This window comes from Haliotis cracherodii, unplaced genomic scaffold (genome assembly GCF_022045235.1).
Source record: "Haliotis cracherodii isolate W230 unplaced genomic scaffold, xgHalCrac1.p SCAF_8, whole genome shotgun sequence".
In the NCBI taxonomy this organism is placed as follows: domain Eukaryota; kingdom Metazoa; phylum Mollusca; class Gastropoda; order Lepetellida; family Haliotidae; genus Haliotis; species Haliotis cracherodii.
Window position 1 is genome coordinate 41,535,725 of NW_027266341.1, and position 15,032 is coordinate 41,550,756.

At 40.7% G+C, this 15,032-nt stretch overlaps 1 protein-coding gene and 1 long non-coding RNA gene across 4 annotated transcripts in view; one reads left to right on the forward strand and one right to left on the reverse strand.

Moving 5' to 3' along the window:
• LOC139449468 (von Willebrand factor A domain-containing protein 3B-like) overlaps positions 1-15,032 on the forward strand; it is a 521,695-nt gene that overhangs the window by 400,079 nt on the left and 106,584 nt on the right. The gene's annotated exons all lie outside the window — the stretch shown is intronic.
• LOC139449469 (uncharacterized) lies at positions 12,288-14,905 on the reverse strand. 3 transcript variants are annotated; one of them, XR_011652178.1, is made up of 5 exons: positions 14,851-14,905; positions 13,607-14,599; positions 13,290-13,350; positions 12,973-13,063; positions 12,288-12,466 (listed from the first exon to the last, which is right to left on the reverse strand). It is a non-coding gene; the product is annotated as an uncharacterized lncRNA (long non-coding RNA). The 3 variants fall into 3 exon arrangements; XR_011652177.1 differs by lacking the exon at positions 13,290-13,350; XR_011652179.1 differs by lacking the exon at positions 13,290-13,350 and having other exon boundaries at positions 13,583-14,599.

The following is a 15,032-nucleotide window of genomic DNA, read 5'->3' on the forward strand; positions in this document are numbered from 1 at the left end:
TATTTTAATTCTTTTGGCGAGTGTAGTATCATTATTGAGGACTTGATCAATAGTTTCTCAAAATTGACTGATTTGTGACCAAAATGCTTGAAGCCGCTTCTAAGCAGACTGGTCTTTCGTCTTCTAAATTCCGCAATATTTCAGCAAAACAGCAAATACTGAATTCATCCTCTGCCTGTGTAAGTTTTGTCTTCTCATAAGCTATCATGTTCCTGAGGCAAGAGAGTTAACTGACTTTAAAAGATCCCCGCATCGTTTTCATTGCCTTGTCTAGGCTTCGTATTTCTCTAATTCTGTACTGCAAAGACGGTGCCTGTAATTAAGAATAATCATAGGTAGCCAAGATTTCTTCCATCCCATCTGAAGTCTCTTTAGCATGTTTCGGTATGTCTTCCATATTATCTTGATCTATGACAGCCACTGTTGCACCAAGTCAGTTCACACTGTTTGAAGAACCTAAGTGGTCTTTGCAGAAAGTTTTGCTTGTGAGCTGTCATAGTCTACAAGACCTAATTCATTGTGAAAAAGGATGATCCAACCACCACGCCCAGCTATTGAAGAAAATGCTAGGGGTTTCTGATTACAATCATTCATAAGATCAATATCTGAAGAGCCACGCAGTCACAGTATTCTTTTACTATCTATAGTCACAGCCAATAGGAGTAACATAATTCTTGTGAATCCTCCACCTCTATTACATCTTTGCCATAAATCCTGTATTTTGGCTTCAGTCACACTAACTAATTTTTCAGATTTTCAGCAGACATCATCTTCACTGTCAATCACACAATTAGTTTTTCCCAAAATATTACCGTAGCCACCCAAACTATGACGTGCACAATGGCGAGAATCTCACTTCTTTCCTGTTTGTGCTAGAATCAACACCTAGTGTTATAGTTGTAACTATCTAGCACTTGGTAGAAGACACATTAATCTAAGATTATTGTAATAGTTTTCTATAAAACAGACACAGTAAGTCAATATCAATAGCTGCTAATTGGAGTGACAATCGCACGCACATGAGTATAAGCTGGTGTGGATGTGAGGTTGTAATGGAGTCTCCCTCTACTCCTGTTTGCAAGAAGTGTGGTCGGTTGATGATCGCAGGAGATCCTCATAGTAGCAGCTGGAGGTGCAGAGAGGCGATATGCACAGAGGAGGCAAGATGCGAGCAGTGCACCAAAACATCTAAGAAAGCCTTCATAAAGTTAGCTGAGGCTGTAACTAAGGCTAAAAGGCATGAAGCGGCCAAGAAAAAAGTTGAAGTCATCACGGCAGCCGACACCGATCAGGCCTCTGATTCTACCCCAGCGCCTTCTACACCTACTCCAGCAAAAGAATCATCTCCTGCTCTCCAGCAAGAAATGATGAAGGCGATGTTTGAGACACGGTTCTCAGGCTTAAACAAAGAAATGGAGATTATAAAGAGTAGACAGACAGTATTGGCTAACAATAGTCCCCTGGTCAAGAGACCGCATGGGGGACAGCCATCTGTCTTTGCAACATCCACGTCCGTAGGGCCTACCCCAGCCACCAAGGTAAAAGCTCTGAATCTTTACCCTACTGTGATACACGGTCAGCTAGATCTTCGCTTGGGTTCCGTCAGGGTACTGCAAGGCCATACTCTCCAGCTAATACACAGTATTGTCGCCGCACGGACTCCACGGTTAACCTGCCTACTGTCCAGCTAACCGACCTACCGTATGATTACCATTAACCGACGGTACGCAAGCCAGCCACATAGACCACACGGGACCATCCAGCCGACCGACTAGCTAACCTAGACAAGGATTACCATACGGGCTCCGTTATACACGGGCAGTCATCACAAGCCGCACGAACCTTACCGGAATCCTGGACATCAGTGGATGATGAACCACATGGGGGAACACATGAAGTGCAGGGACTGTTACAAATATCCACACCCCCCAGGAGGTACCCACGGTCATTCGGGGGTGGAATCAGAGTTTTATGAAGAGATTGATCAGGCTGACGATTCACCCCAGCGGGATTATATGGAGGGATATACATTTGTGGAGTTATATCAGCGTCCTTATGCATGTACCCCAACCTCCTATGACAGAAAATTTGCCACCTAAGATGCCGGAATATGGGGGATGTCATGCTCCTACATCACCTCAACACATCACATCGCCATGGCCGAGTTATGCAAACAAGGTAGTACATCAGATGTCTGAAAATCTACTCAAGCTCAGACATGATGAACGACTACCCTTAACTCGATTTAAGCGGAAGTTGTATAAAACACATGATTCTCCACTTCCGGATTATCAAGTTTTGGATGAAGACTTTCCGAAGCTAGGATGTAACCCCAAAACTAATGTACGTTACCTGCTTCACAGATTAGGATCTGTCCTTGGTATCCAGATGTTCAATGGACATTGGTGCTTATATCAACTGGTTTGTCGCCGGAATCATACAGATCATTCAACCATTACAGACATCAAACGAAGGCATACCCGGAGAGACTCCTATGACTATCAGGACAGATCAAGTCAGACTCATCCACATCCTGCTAGACACCGTAGTCAGAATGCAGGAAGACTTACTCTCTCCAAGTCTTGATGTCTTCACAGCCACTATGTTCAGCGCCATCAACTACCGGTACTAGCACAGATTTGTTCAAGACCTGTTTCAAGCCAAACCAAGAGGTTGATAATGTCACAACCAGTATCTGCTCCCATGACATTCAAGGGCAAAATGGGACATGTCATAGACGAGGTCAGACAAGATATAATGGAACGATTCCAAGCATCAAATATCAGCCTAGCTGCCAAGGCACATGATCTTCCCATCCCAAGAAGCGTTCATGGGATCAGAAGGACTTGTCATATAAACAACCTCCTAGGAAGAAGTTTGTCCCCTCCGTGAAGGATTCGCACCAATCAATCGGGGTACGACAAGCGCCAATCTTCTCAGGAATCTTTTCGTCAGTCTGACTACAAGAAATGAGGATCCTATTGCCAGGGCAGATTTGATGGCAGAGGTCAATGCAGATTCTGACTCCCTTGCCACCCACTCCGACGTTATAGACCCTTTTGACCAGGTTATGTCTATGGACTGCGTACTATGCCTACCGTCTTTCAACTGTCTTACAACATAATGCTGACTCTGGAACCAGTGGGAGGGCGTCTCCTGTCATGCGCCGAAAATTGGAAGCAGATTACGCCCGACCACTGCATTCTAGACGTCTTGGCTCACGGATACAAACTGCAAGAAACATCCTATCTTGAAATCTCAAACCGACGCCGCAGATTTCATCTGGTGGGAGCCAAGCTAGCGGCAGCAGATCTAGTGGTCAGGAAGCTACTAAAGAAGCGAGCCATTCGGAGACTTGCGGAGACCAACAAGTCCAAAGGATTTTATTCACCAGTATTCCTTGTTCCGAAAAAGAATATGACCGACATGAGGATGATAACCTCAAATGATAAGACCCTCAAATAGAAACTCCTAGTACCAAAGTTCCACATGGAATCTGTACGGAAGTTGCGGTTGACGTTGAGGACATGAGATGAGAGCCACGACCTACAAGATGCCTATCTTCACGTCCCGATACACCCATCGCCACGGAAATACCTGCGCTTCGCAATCAATGGTCGACGTTATGAGTCCCACGTCTTACGATTTGGGATATCAATAGGCACTTGGCTATATACCAGGATTACAGCACCAGTCATCAGGTTTGCCCACATCTAGCTAGTACGAATCCATGGGTGCCTGGACGATTTCCTGGCTGCAGACCAAGAGGAAGCTCAGTTACACCAGAACAGGATATTCTTGGTCCAACCTATGACCTTCCTAGGCTTCCTAGTCAATCCCTCCAAGTCCGAGACCACTCCGGTTCAAGACATCATATACATCGGAGCTCTAGCCAATTACACAAGGGATATCTATGTCCACCAGAAGATCAATTCGTTGAGACTGTTACAATGATTCACTCGCTATCGAGTCAACCCAGCAGGTCTCTAAGGTGGTGGATGTCTCTTCTAGTCAACTTAACGTCTCTACAGGATATGACCTTCAGAGGAAGGTTGGTGTTACGTCCTCTACAGACTTGATCAACTCACTACGATCCCACACCCTAGAGTTCAAGACTCAGTTACCTACCAACTTAGTACGAGACCTGGATTGGTGGACCCACAGAGCTGGTGATGAACACATCCCTCTGACTTATCTGACTCCCGAACACCATCTATTCACAGGCGCGTCAGATGATCTCACTGTACAGGGATCTTGGATGTTGATCTTCATATCAACTGCAAGGAAATGAAGGCCATCTATTACGCCATCCTGGCATGGAAGATATGTCTCTCAAAATCATCCATCCTCAAAGCCACGGACAAAACACCACAGTAGTGGCTTACATCCAGAAACAAGGGGGAACCAGATCCAGTTCCCTATGACGGAGACTACACGTTTGTTTGCCTTGGCAGACTCCATCTATTGCTGGATGGAAGCGAGACATATACCCAGGAAACTGAACATCCTTGCCGACAGCCTTTCCTGCCAGGGGAGAATAGCAACAGAATGGACCTTACATCCCCAGATCTTTGCTTGGATAACCACGTTATGGGAAACACCACACCTAGATCTGACGCACCTGCCAGAACCATCAACTCCTGGTTTATGTCAGTTCAGTTCCTTACCCAAGAGCTCACCAGATCGATGTGCTATATTTGGATTGGACAGGTCTATTTGCATATGCATTCTCACTATGGTCTCTTCTAGACAAGGTCATCCACAAGATTGAGGAGACTGATAACATGATAATCCTGATAGCACCAATCTGGCCCAGAAGTGCATGGTTCTATCATGTTCTGACAAAAAGGGGTAGCTTAGCCAGGTAGAACAAGAGACGACTAGTACAATATACACAGATTTATTTTCATGAACATCATATATATAAGTAGCTAAGAAATATATACAACAATGGTGAGCATACATAGACTTCCCAGGGACCGAGCATGTTCCTAGGAAGGCGAGAGAAAGTCTGAAGACACTTACTTATATTGGATATTTAACGTCCGCTTTCCGACTGATGCATATTTCGCACACGGGCCCGGCTAGGCCATTTAATGTGTTTCTGAAAGGGGCGAAAGTGGTCTGTGCAACCCAAGAGTGGGCTTGAGGGGTTGCTTATATAGAATTTGGGAATTTTGAGATATGGAATAGATGCCGATGGGGTTGGGGAGGAGAACTAAGGGAGCTGGGTATGGTGGATGTTTGTTTGTTTATGTGATTTTGATTTGGTAGATTATTTTGTTTTTAGATGCGTTTTATTAGTTCCGTTTTGATTAAGAATACACCTAAGGCCTTAAGTTTTCTAGTTTATTTTGTGGGTTTAGTATTGCTTCTAGAGTGAGAGCCTTGTTTAGATTGAGGGTGGTTTGTAATGCAGTTAGATGTGTTTAGGTAGTGTGTGCAGTGGATGAGTGCGTGTTCTGGGGGGTGTTTTTTTATTTTTTTTAGATGGTTATTTAGGTTGGTGTGTCCTGTTTGGAGTTTAGTGATTACTCTGTCGATTTTTTTTGATGGATGGAGAATTTTTGGTTTGGTTAGTGGTTTCCTGAGTACTTTTTTTATTTGGCTATTTGAGTTTAGATATAGGTTATGCCATTTTTTGGTGATTTTTTGCTTGTTTACACTTTTAATTTCTGATTTTGAGATGGGTAAGTTTAAGCTTATTTCTGGATTTTGAGGGATAGTTAAACTGCTTTATCGGCGTTTTCAATACCATATATTCCTACGTGGGTGGGGATCCATAAGAAAGTTATTTGTTTGCCTGCCTTAGTTAGGTCGTTGGAGCTTTTAAGTATTTGATTTATTAATTTAGGTCGGTTTTTGGTATTTTTGTTTTGGAGGGCTTGCAGTCCACTCAGGGAGTCGGTAAGTATTAGGATTTGTTTTGTGGTTTTTGGATTCTTGATTATGGAGGGCTGAGGCCATGCCCATTAGTTCTGCCGTGAATATTGATTGGTTGTTTGGGAGTCGGAAGGATTGTGTGGTTTTAGTTGGTTGTGTGGTATGGACTCCGAAACCTGTGTGTTTGGAGGTCGCATCTGAAGATCCGTCCGTGTAAATGTGACACCAATTTGGCCATTTTTCTGAAGATACTTACTTACTTATATTGGAGATTTAACGTGCGCTTTCCGACTGCATACGTATGTCGCACATGGGCCCGGCCAGGCCATTTAATGTATTTCCAAAAAGGGGAAAGTGAGTTTATGCAACCCAGGAGGGGGGCTTTAGGGGTTGCTTATATAGTAATTTTGAAATTTTGAGATTTGGAAGAATGCCAAGAGTGGGTGGGGGACGAAGTAAGGGAGCTGTGTGTGTTGGGTGGTTGAGAGATAAGGTAGTTTTGGTTTTAATATTTTATTTGGGGTTTAAATGCGACTAATTAGTCCTGTTTTAATTAGGTATATGCCTAAGGCTTTGAATTTTTCTAATTTATTTTGTGGATTTAGGATTGATTCTAGTGTAAGTCCGGTTTTAAGATTTAGGGTGGTCTGTAGTGTTGTTCAGTGTGTTTGGTAGTGTGTGCAGTGAATGAGTACGTGTTCTGGTGTTTTTTGTTGTTTGCAATGTGGGCAGTTTCCTGTTGTGTGTAGATTAGCTATTTTACTGTGATTATTTAGTTTGGTAGGCCTGTTTGTAGTTTAGTAATTATTCTGTCGATTTTTTTGCATGGGTGTAGTATTTTTGGTTTATTTAGGTTTTTTATTAGTACTTTCCTGATTTGGCTATTTGAGTTTTGGTATATATTTTGCCATTTTTTGTTGATTTTTCGTTTAGTGACACTTTTGATTTCTGATTTTGAGCTGGGTAAGTTTAAGCTTATTTCTGGGAGTTTAAGGGATAATTTTGCTGCTTTATCTGCCTTTTCATTTCCAAAGATTCCTACATGGGCAGGGATTCAAATGAACTCTATTTGTTTACCTGCCTTAGTTAAGTTGTGTGAGCTATTGAGTATTTGATTTATTAGTTTGGGGTGGTTTTTAGTGTTTTTATTTTTGAGGGCTTGTAGTCCAATGAGGGAGTCGGTTAGGATAAGGATTTTTTGGTGTTTTTTAGATTGCTGATTGTGTAGTGCTGAGGCCATGCCCATTAGTTCGACCGTGAATATGGATTGGTTGTTTGGGAGTCGGTAAGATTGTGTGTTTTTGGTTGGTTGTGCAATGTGGACTCCGAAACCTGTGTGTTTTGAGATCGGATCTGAGGATCCGTCTGTGTATATGCGACACCAATTTGGCCAATTTACATGTATGTATGCTAGTGTGGTGGTTTTAGCAATGTTAGGATCGATCTGTTTATTTAGTGTATCGGCTAGTGTTGTGTCTATTTTGGGTATTTTAAGGTTTGGAGTGAAGATATTGGATGATTTATTGTTTTGTTTAAGATTATTTATTTTGTGTTCATTTAGGTAACTGGTTATTCTTTGGGAAATTGGAGTAAGTAGTGGATGTTTCCGGGCTAGGGCTTGGTTTCTAGGGCTAATATTGTTTTTTATTAAGTTTTCGATGAGAGGGTTTGATTGGGACGCGGCCCAGAAGTTGTTCCCTACGTAGTTTAAGTGGCATTTCTCCTGTTAAGGCCTGGAGTGAGGTGGAGGAGGTGCCATGTTGAGTTCGTGTGATTAGTTTTAGGGCCTGATACTGGATTGAGTCTAGTTTTTTAATGAGAGAGTTGTTTAAGGTGTCGTAAATGGCACTGCCATAGTCTAGTTACTAGGTTTTTAATGTGAGCATCCCAGGTGAGATGTTCATCGAAGATTAATCCTAAGAATTTGGTTTGTTTTTGGAATTTGATTGGTATGTTGTTTACTTGGAGGTTTAGGGAGGCGGGTTGCATATTTTTGTGTTTAAATACTATTCCTATGTTTTTTTCTGAGTTTAGGGAGAAACCCCATTTGTCAGCCCATTTTTGTATTTTATTTAGAGATTTTTGTAATAAGTTTTGGGCCATTTTAATGCTTTTAGTGCAGATCCTGAGGGCTCCATCATCCACGAATTTGATGTGTTTACTTTGGGGGATAGTCCCTCGAATAGATCGTTAATCATAATATTGAAGAGTGTTGGGCTTAGGAGGCTGCCCTGGGGAGTGCCATTTTCTAGGGGACATTGGTCCGATAGCGTTTGGTCTATGCCCACGGTGATTTTGCGGTTTGTTAGGAAACTTTGGATGTAGTTAATTATTTGACCTTTAAGACCTATTTTTTGTAGTTTTTGTATTAGCCTGTTATGCCAAACCATGTCGAATGCTTTGGAGAAGTCTAGAAAGATGCCTGTAGTATATTGTTTGTTAAGTTGGCTTGTTTCATCTAAATTTTTCATGAATGAAAGAGGTTGTAGACAGGGTGACCCAATTTCCCCCTATTTGTTTCTTTTCGTAGCTGAAATTCTCGGTATCATGATTCGCAATAATGAAGATATAAAAGGTATACTTTTACACGATATTGAACACACATTGGGCCAATATGCTGACGACACCCAACTTTTTTTAGATGGCTCGGAAAAATCATTAAAATCAGCCATGGATACACTTGAAACTTTTTACAAAATCTCAGGATTAAAAATGAACTTTGAAAAAACCAAAGCAATATGGATAGGCAGTGTGGCTGGTAGTAAAGTCCGATTTTGTCCTAACTTAAAGCTAGATTGGCATGATGGCAACTTTGAAGTTTTGGGCATATGTTTTAATGTTGACTTAAAAGACCTTTGGGTTAATCAACACTAAAAAACGCCTTGATAATATCTATGGTATTATAAGCAAATGGAAAAAACGTAATTTGACTTTGATGGGTAAAATAACTGTTGTTAAGACCTTAATTCTCTCTACCCTTGTACATATTTTTTCCGCTCTCCCAAATCCATCAAAAGCTTTATTGATCAATTGAATAGAATTCTTTTTAACTTTATTTGGAGTGGCAAAAGAGATAAGATTAAGAGGGATTATTTGAAAAGGAATTATAGTCAAGGTGGATTGAAAATGACTGATATACCCAAATTTATATCATCTTTAAAAATTTCATGTTTAAAAAGATATTGTGAAAAAAACATTAATTATGACCTTGCTAGTTTTCAGCTGGCTCATATCTACACTTTAGGTGCCAGTTTGCACAAGAATTGGGAAATTGTAAATCCGTTCTGGAAAGATACCCTTATAGCCTGGAGTGACTTTATGCATTCATATGACTTTGAAGAGTTAGAAAAAGCAGAAATTGCTTCCCAACCCATATGGTTAAACCATTATTTTAGAGAACCAGTATTAATTTTTAATGACTGGTTTAAAAAAGGTATAGTTACGATAAAAGACTTGTATGATGAAAACGGATGGATCCCTTTCCCACGTTTACAACAACTTTATGATCTTAAAGGAACTTTTCTTGACTATAACCGTATGTTTTTTAATATTCCAAGAAGTTGGAGACAAAATATTGATAAAAATCTACATTCCTCTTCTAATCTCACAATATTCCTTGGATTTATGATCTTACACGTTCTATTAAAGGAACAAAAGTGTTTATCATAAACTGATAGGGAATTCCCTCCCTCTCCCTAAATCTTGTTTGAAATGGGAAAATCAGCTGGGATGCTCTTTTCCATGGAATCAAATATTCAGTGTATATTGCCATGGGTTGAGGGACACAAAACTCAGGGATTTCCAGTTTAGATTTATTCATAAAGTAATATTTACTAAACGTGAGTTATTAAGAATGAAACTTATTGATAACGATGAGTGTTCTGTGTGTCATACTCACAAAGAAAATATTTTTCATGTTTATATCGAATGTCATGTTGTTAAGAATTTTTGATCAGATTTCTGTATTTACTTGACTCATATCTTGCATAGAAAAATCCTTATAACTGACAACGAGCTCCTCTTTGGTACCTCTGATGCATTAATTAACCATTTGATTGTAGCTGCTAAAAGATTTATCTTTGTCCAGTGTATTAAGAATGAAAATGTTGACTTTGTTGCTTTTAAGAACACAATAAGAAGTATCTATGACGTTGAATATCATATTGCATGTAGAAAAAACGACTTCTCTGCCTTTAATAGAAAATGGGCTTTGTTTCCTCAAACTGCAAAATAACTTATTCACGTGATGTTTGCAACATAATTTGATGTACCATAAATACCGCATCTTCTTAATTGTATACATAAATATGCCTTCATCTGTACCATGATGTGGATTATGCCTTCATCTGTACCATGATGTGGATTATGCCTTAGGCCTCCTCTGTACCATATCCTTTTGAGAAAGACCGATATTCATAAAGCTGTATTGCTCTCCGAGTGCTTATGTATCCTGTGTAATGACTGAATAAAAAATTTTAAAAAAAAAAAGAAAAAAAGTTGGCCTGTTTTAATGTCCTGCTCTAGCCGGGCGAGGTTATCTAAGGTTGAGCATCCAGGAGTGAAACCGCTTTGGTCTGGATTTATTATGTTGTTTTGTTCTAAGTAGTGTTGTAACCTGTTTTTTGCCATTGATTCCATTACTTTGCATAAGTTAGAAGTTAGGGAGATTGGTCTGTATGAATTAGCCTGGTCAGCTGGTTTATTGGGTTTGGGGATTGGTATGACCAGGGCTTGTTTCCAAGGTGATGGACCTGTCCGTTTAGATATATGAGGTTATAGAGTTTTAGAAGAGCTTGGAGTAGTTTGGATGGTAGTTGTTTAATTATCTGGTATGAAGTAAGGTCTAAGCCTGGGGCTGTGCCCTTTTTCCTATTTTGTAGGACGTGGAGTAAATCTTCCATTGTGAAATGGAGATTAATTTCTAGGTTATTATCTTTTGTCTCTTTGGTAAATTTGGTTTCTGATTTTATTTGTTCCTGGAATTTTTGGTTGAAGTTGCTATTGCTACTGACGGCCGAGAAGTGATTTGCTAGGTTATTAGCTTTTTCAGTGGGGTTTGTTGAATTGTTTATGTTGGGAGTTTTTTTAATGACGTTTAATGACCCTAATGGCGTGGATTTTGCGCCAAACTGTTCTGGTGCCTGTATGATGGTTAATTTCTTCGCAGAATTTTTTCCAGTCTCTACCCTTACAAAAAAAAAAGGCCAGAAAAGATGCATCCGAGACCGCCTTAATCATTCCCCGCAAGGCACATTTTTACGTTCTCCGCAGGGTCTTAAGGAAGTCTCTAGATATTCCCGGCAAATGTCTCCACACCATCTCGGCAAACTACTCCAACTTGCAGCTTGCTGAGAAGTATCCAAGACTTCCTCACAGTACCTACTGAAGTAGTCTCCGATACTTCCTCAGAATTAACCTTATATGGCTAATTAAATATGCTTTGAACCATCTCGGCAAACCCACTTAGGAAGTCCCTGATTATTCTCCACAAACGTGTGTGACGTAATCAAAGATGTTTCTAATGCATCCCCACAACACTTGCAAGGAAGTCTCCGAAGCGTCTTCTCAAACCTATCAGGGGTAATTAAATATGCTTTGAACCATCCCGGGAAACCTTCTAAGGAAGTCCCCGAATAGTCTCCACAAACTATTATTAGGTAATCAAAGATGTTTCTGAAGCATCCCAGCAAAACTTGCAAGGAAGTCTCCGAAGCATCTTCGCAAACCTATCAGGGGTAATTAAATATGCTTTGAACCATCCCGGGAAACCTTCTTAGGAAGTCCCCGAATAGTCTCCACAAACTATTATTAGGTAATCAAAGATGTTTCTGAAGCATCCCAGCAAAACTTGCAAGGAAGTCTCCGAAGCATCTTCGCAAACCTATCAGGGGTAATTAAATATGCTTTGAACCATCCCGGGAAACCTTCTTAGGAAGTCCCCGAATAGTCTCCACAAACTATTATTAGGTAATCAAAGATGTTTCTGAAGCATCCCAGCAAAACTTGCAAGGAAGTCTCCGAAGCATCTTCGCTAACCTATCAGGGGTAATTAAATATGCTTTGAACCATCCCGGGAAACCTTCTGAGGAAGTCCCTGGTAAGTCCCCACAAACTTGTGTTATGCAATCAAAGATGCTTCTGAAGCATCCCCGCAACACTTGCAAGGAAGTCTCTGAAGTGTCTTCACAAACCTGTCATGGGTAATTTAACATGCTTTAAACCATCCCGGCAAAGTTCTAAGGAAGTCTCCATAACAAAGATGTTTCAGAGACATTTTACCTTTCAATCATTTTCAGTAATACAAAAGATGTGCTTACATCATAATCTAGTCTTTCAACAGCATCCCAGAAGTGTCTGTGAAACATCCTTGCCAAACCTGTACTGTCAAAAATGAGATAACGAAGTTGTATAGTATTCTCTTTATTTGGAGTAATAACAGCAATAACAAGTAGCCAGAGGTGGACATCATCAACAGAAGATATCATTATATGGTAGCCATCATATGAAAGTGGAAGTCATCATATGAAAGTGGAAGTCATCCTCGTACTGGCAGGGGTCGTCATGGAAGCTGTCCTTCAAGAGGCTGAAATGGGATCAAATGTTATTGTATATCAGTGACATAATGAGTGAGTGAGTGAGTATGGTTTTACGCCGCTTTTGCTCAATGTTCCAGCAATATCACGGCGGGGGACACCAGAAATGGGCTTCACACAATGTACCCATGTCGGGAATTGAACCCGGGTCTTTGGCGTGACGAACCATCTTTAACCACTAGGCTACTGGGCAGCCCCAATCAGTGCCATAAACTAATTACTTTATGTCAGACGTCAAGGAGTGAGTGAGTGAGTATGGTTTTACGCAGCTATTAGCAATATTCCAGCAATATCACGGCGGGGGACACCAGATATGAGCTTCACACATTGTACCCATGTCGGGAATCGAACCCGGGTCTTCGGCGTGACGAGCGAAAGCTTTAACCACTAGGCTACCCGACCGCCCCCAGACGTCAAGGAGACTCATTAAAAACTATTACAAAAATTACTTTTGGGGGGCTACAAAATTACTGATGTTATGGTCAAAGAAACAAACCATGGCTCATTCACTTGAAGGCATTCCTAAGCGTGCAGATCTTCTTGCTCACCACAAAGTTCCAGTTGTTTTTTCTTTGCCGGTTTCAGAACTTATGAAAAAAATAACATGTTACACTGGATGATAAATCAAAGCTTCATAATTCATGATACAGTAAAAATAAATTGCAAACAAGATAAGAGCATTAAAATTGTACTTAGGTGAAATGGTTCCAGTCCAAATGTATGATGACTTGAAAGTTACAAAACTTACCACTTGTACCAAAACTAGATTTAAAATGATGTCAATTAGTTAACATCTTGTGATTAGATACTCACTTAATATTGATATGTCCATGTAAGTTGACCAAAGCATTACACATTCAAATGTCATTGTGTTCTAGAAAAATGTAAAAAATGGTTTTGACATTTACAAGTACTCATATTGGCTCAAAAGTTAAACACAGGAAGGATATTTAGATTGTAAAACCTATTGATTCCTTACTATGAATCTGATATTTAATTATAAAAATTAAACCTTTACCTTACAAGTCTGTGTGTGCACTTTGTAAGTACCAGTTAGTTTCATAACTTATTTAGTTACAGTTCCATTAACCTGAAATGAAATTTACCTGACACTTAACAAAGATACTGACCTTCGAGTACCACATCGGTGTCGGTAGCATCGTAAAAACACCAAGTTGCTGGCCACCAGGCACCAACTGGCTTCTTCTCCTTGATCCCTTCTCATGAAAAAGGCACATCAGCAGGAGTTCACGTCTTCCTATGAAGTATCGTTCCTTTTTTGTCTTCAAAAATCACCACAAGGAAGGGGGCTGGGGAGTAGTGCACTTTACCGGGCGCACTTTTTCAGATCCAATTAGCGCTGTGGGGGCTCGAACGCGCTTCGCCGGCTCACCGGATCTTCTAATTAATGCGTTATTTAGCCGACGCTCTACCACTGGACCACAGGCACTATCACATGTAATCAGTGCTCGTTTAACGGGTCATTAGAGTCCCCATTGACATGCATGCGTAATTCAATAAACAATGAATTGCGCATGCGTGTGACGTCACGGTCTGCTTTCACATTCATCTTTTCTTGAAACCACACCCGCTGTTCTTAATGTCAACATGACCGACCAATGGGATTAACCGGATTAACGCTTGAAAAGGTAAGAATTTATGGCCAGCCCTTGCCCAAAGCAAGCTAACCCTAATGACCGAAAAGGGGTTTTGAATCGTAAAGACGTGTAAGTTTCCCTAAGACCGAAAATGGGTGTTGGATCGTCAAGACGTGTTAGTTTCCCTAAGAAGGAAAAACGGGTGTTGGATCGTAAAGATGTGTAAGTTTCCCTAAGACCTAGAACGGGTGTTTGATCGTAAAGATGTGTAAGTTTCCCTAAGACCGAGAACGGGTGTTGGATCGTAAAGATGTGTAAGTTTCCCTAAGACCGAGAACGGGTGTTGGATCGTAAAGACGTGTAAGTTTCCCGAAGACCGAAAACGGGTGTTGGGTCGTGAAGCGAGAGTCACCAGAGCGCGAGGCACGGTAACGGTATAACGAGACAGCGTTGGCACTATAGCGCGGTATTTGAGCGGATGGTAGAGCTCGGGCTGCGCCCGGTAAACTGCATTGTTGCCGGGGGCTGAAAAATCAAGTTGCATTCATTAATAACCTAAAACTGAAAGGCGGGTATTGCTGGTCACAAAACAAAGTTGACACAGGCAACTTTGCCAAAATGTCAACAACCTGGTGCCAGTCCAAAACGTATTTCAGGATCTATACCGCGATGGCGATGGAGCATGTTGACGGGGAAAACGATAAGACCACAACATTAACTGGGAACATATATCTATTTCGAACAAACGTTACAATACATGAGTTTCCCTTACTTACGAGTTCTTAAAAAAATATCAACCAACATCCTCGTTATAAAACAGCAAGTTACAAAATGGCGGCGATTTCCGTACTAATTACCATACAACAATGGACATTTGTTTGTAAAAAAAACTAAGTTTTAATTTCAAATACAACTTAAGATTAATAGAGTTTAACATAATACAAATATATAATTTGTT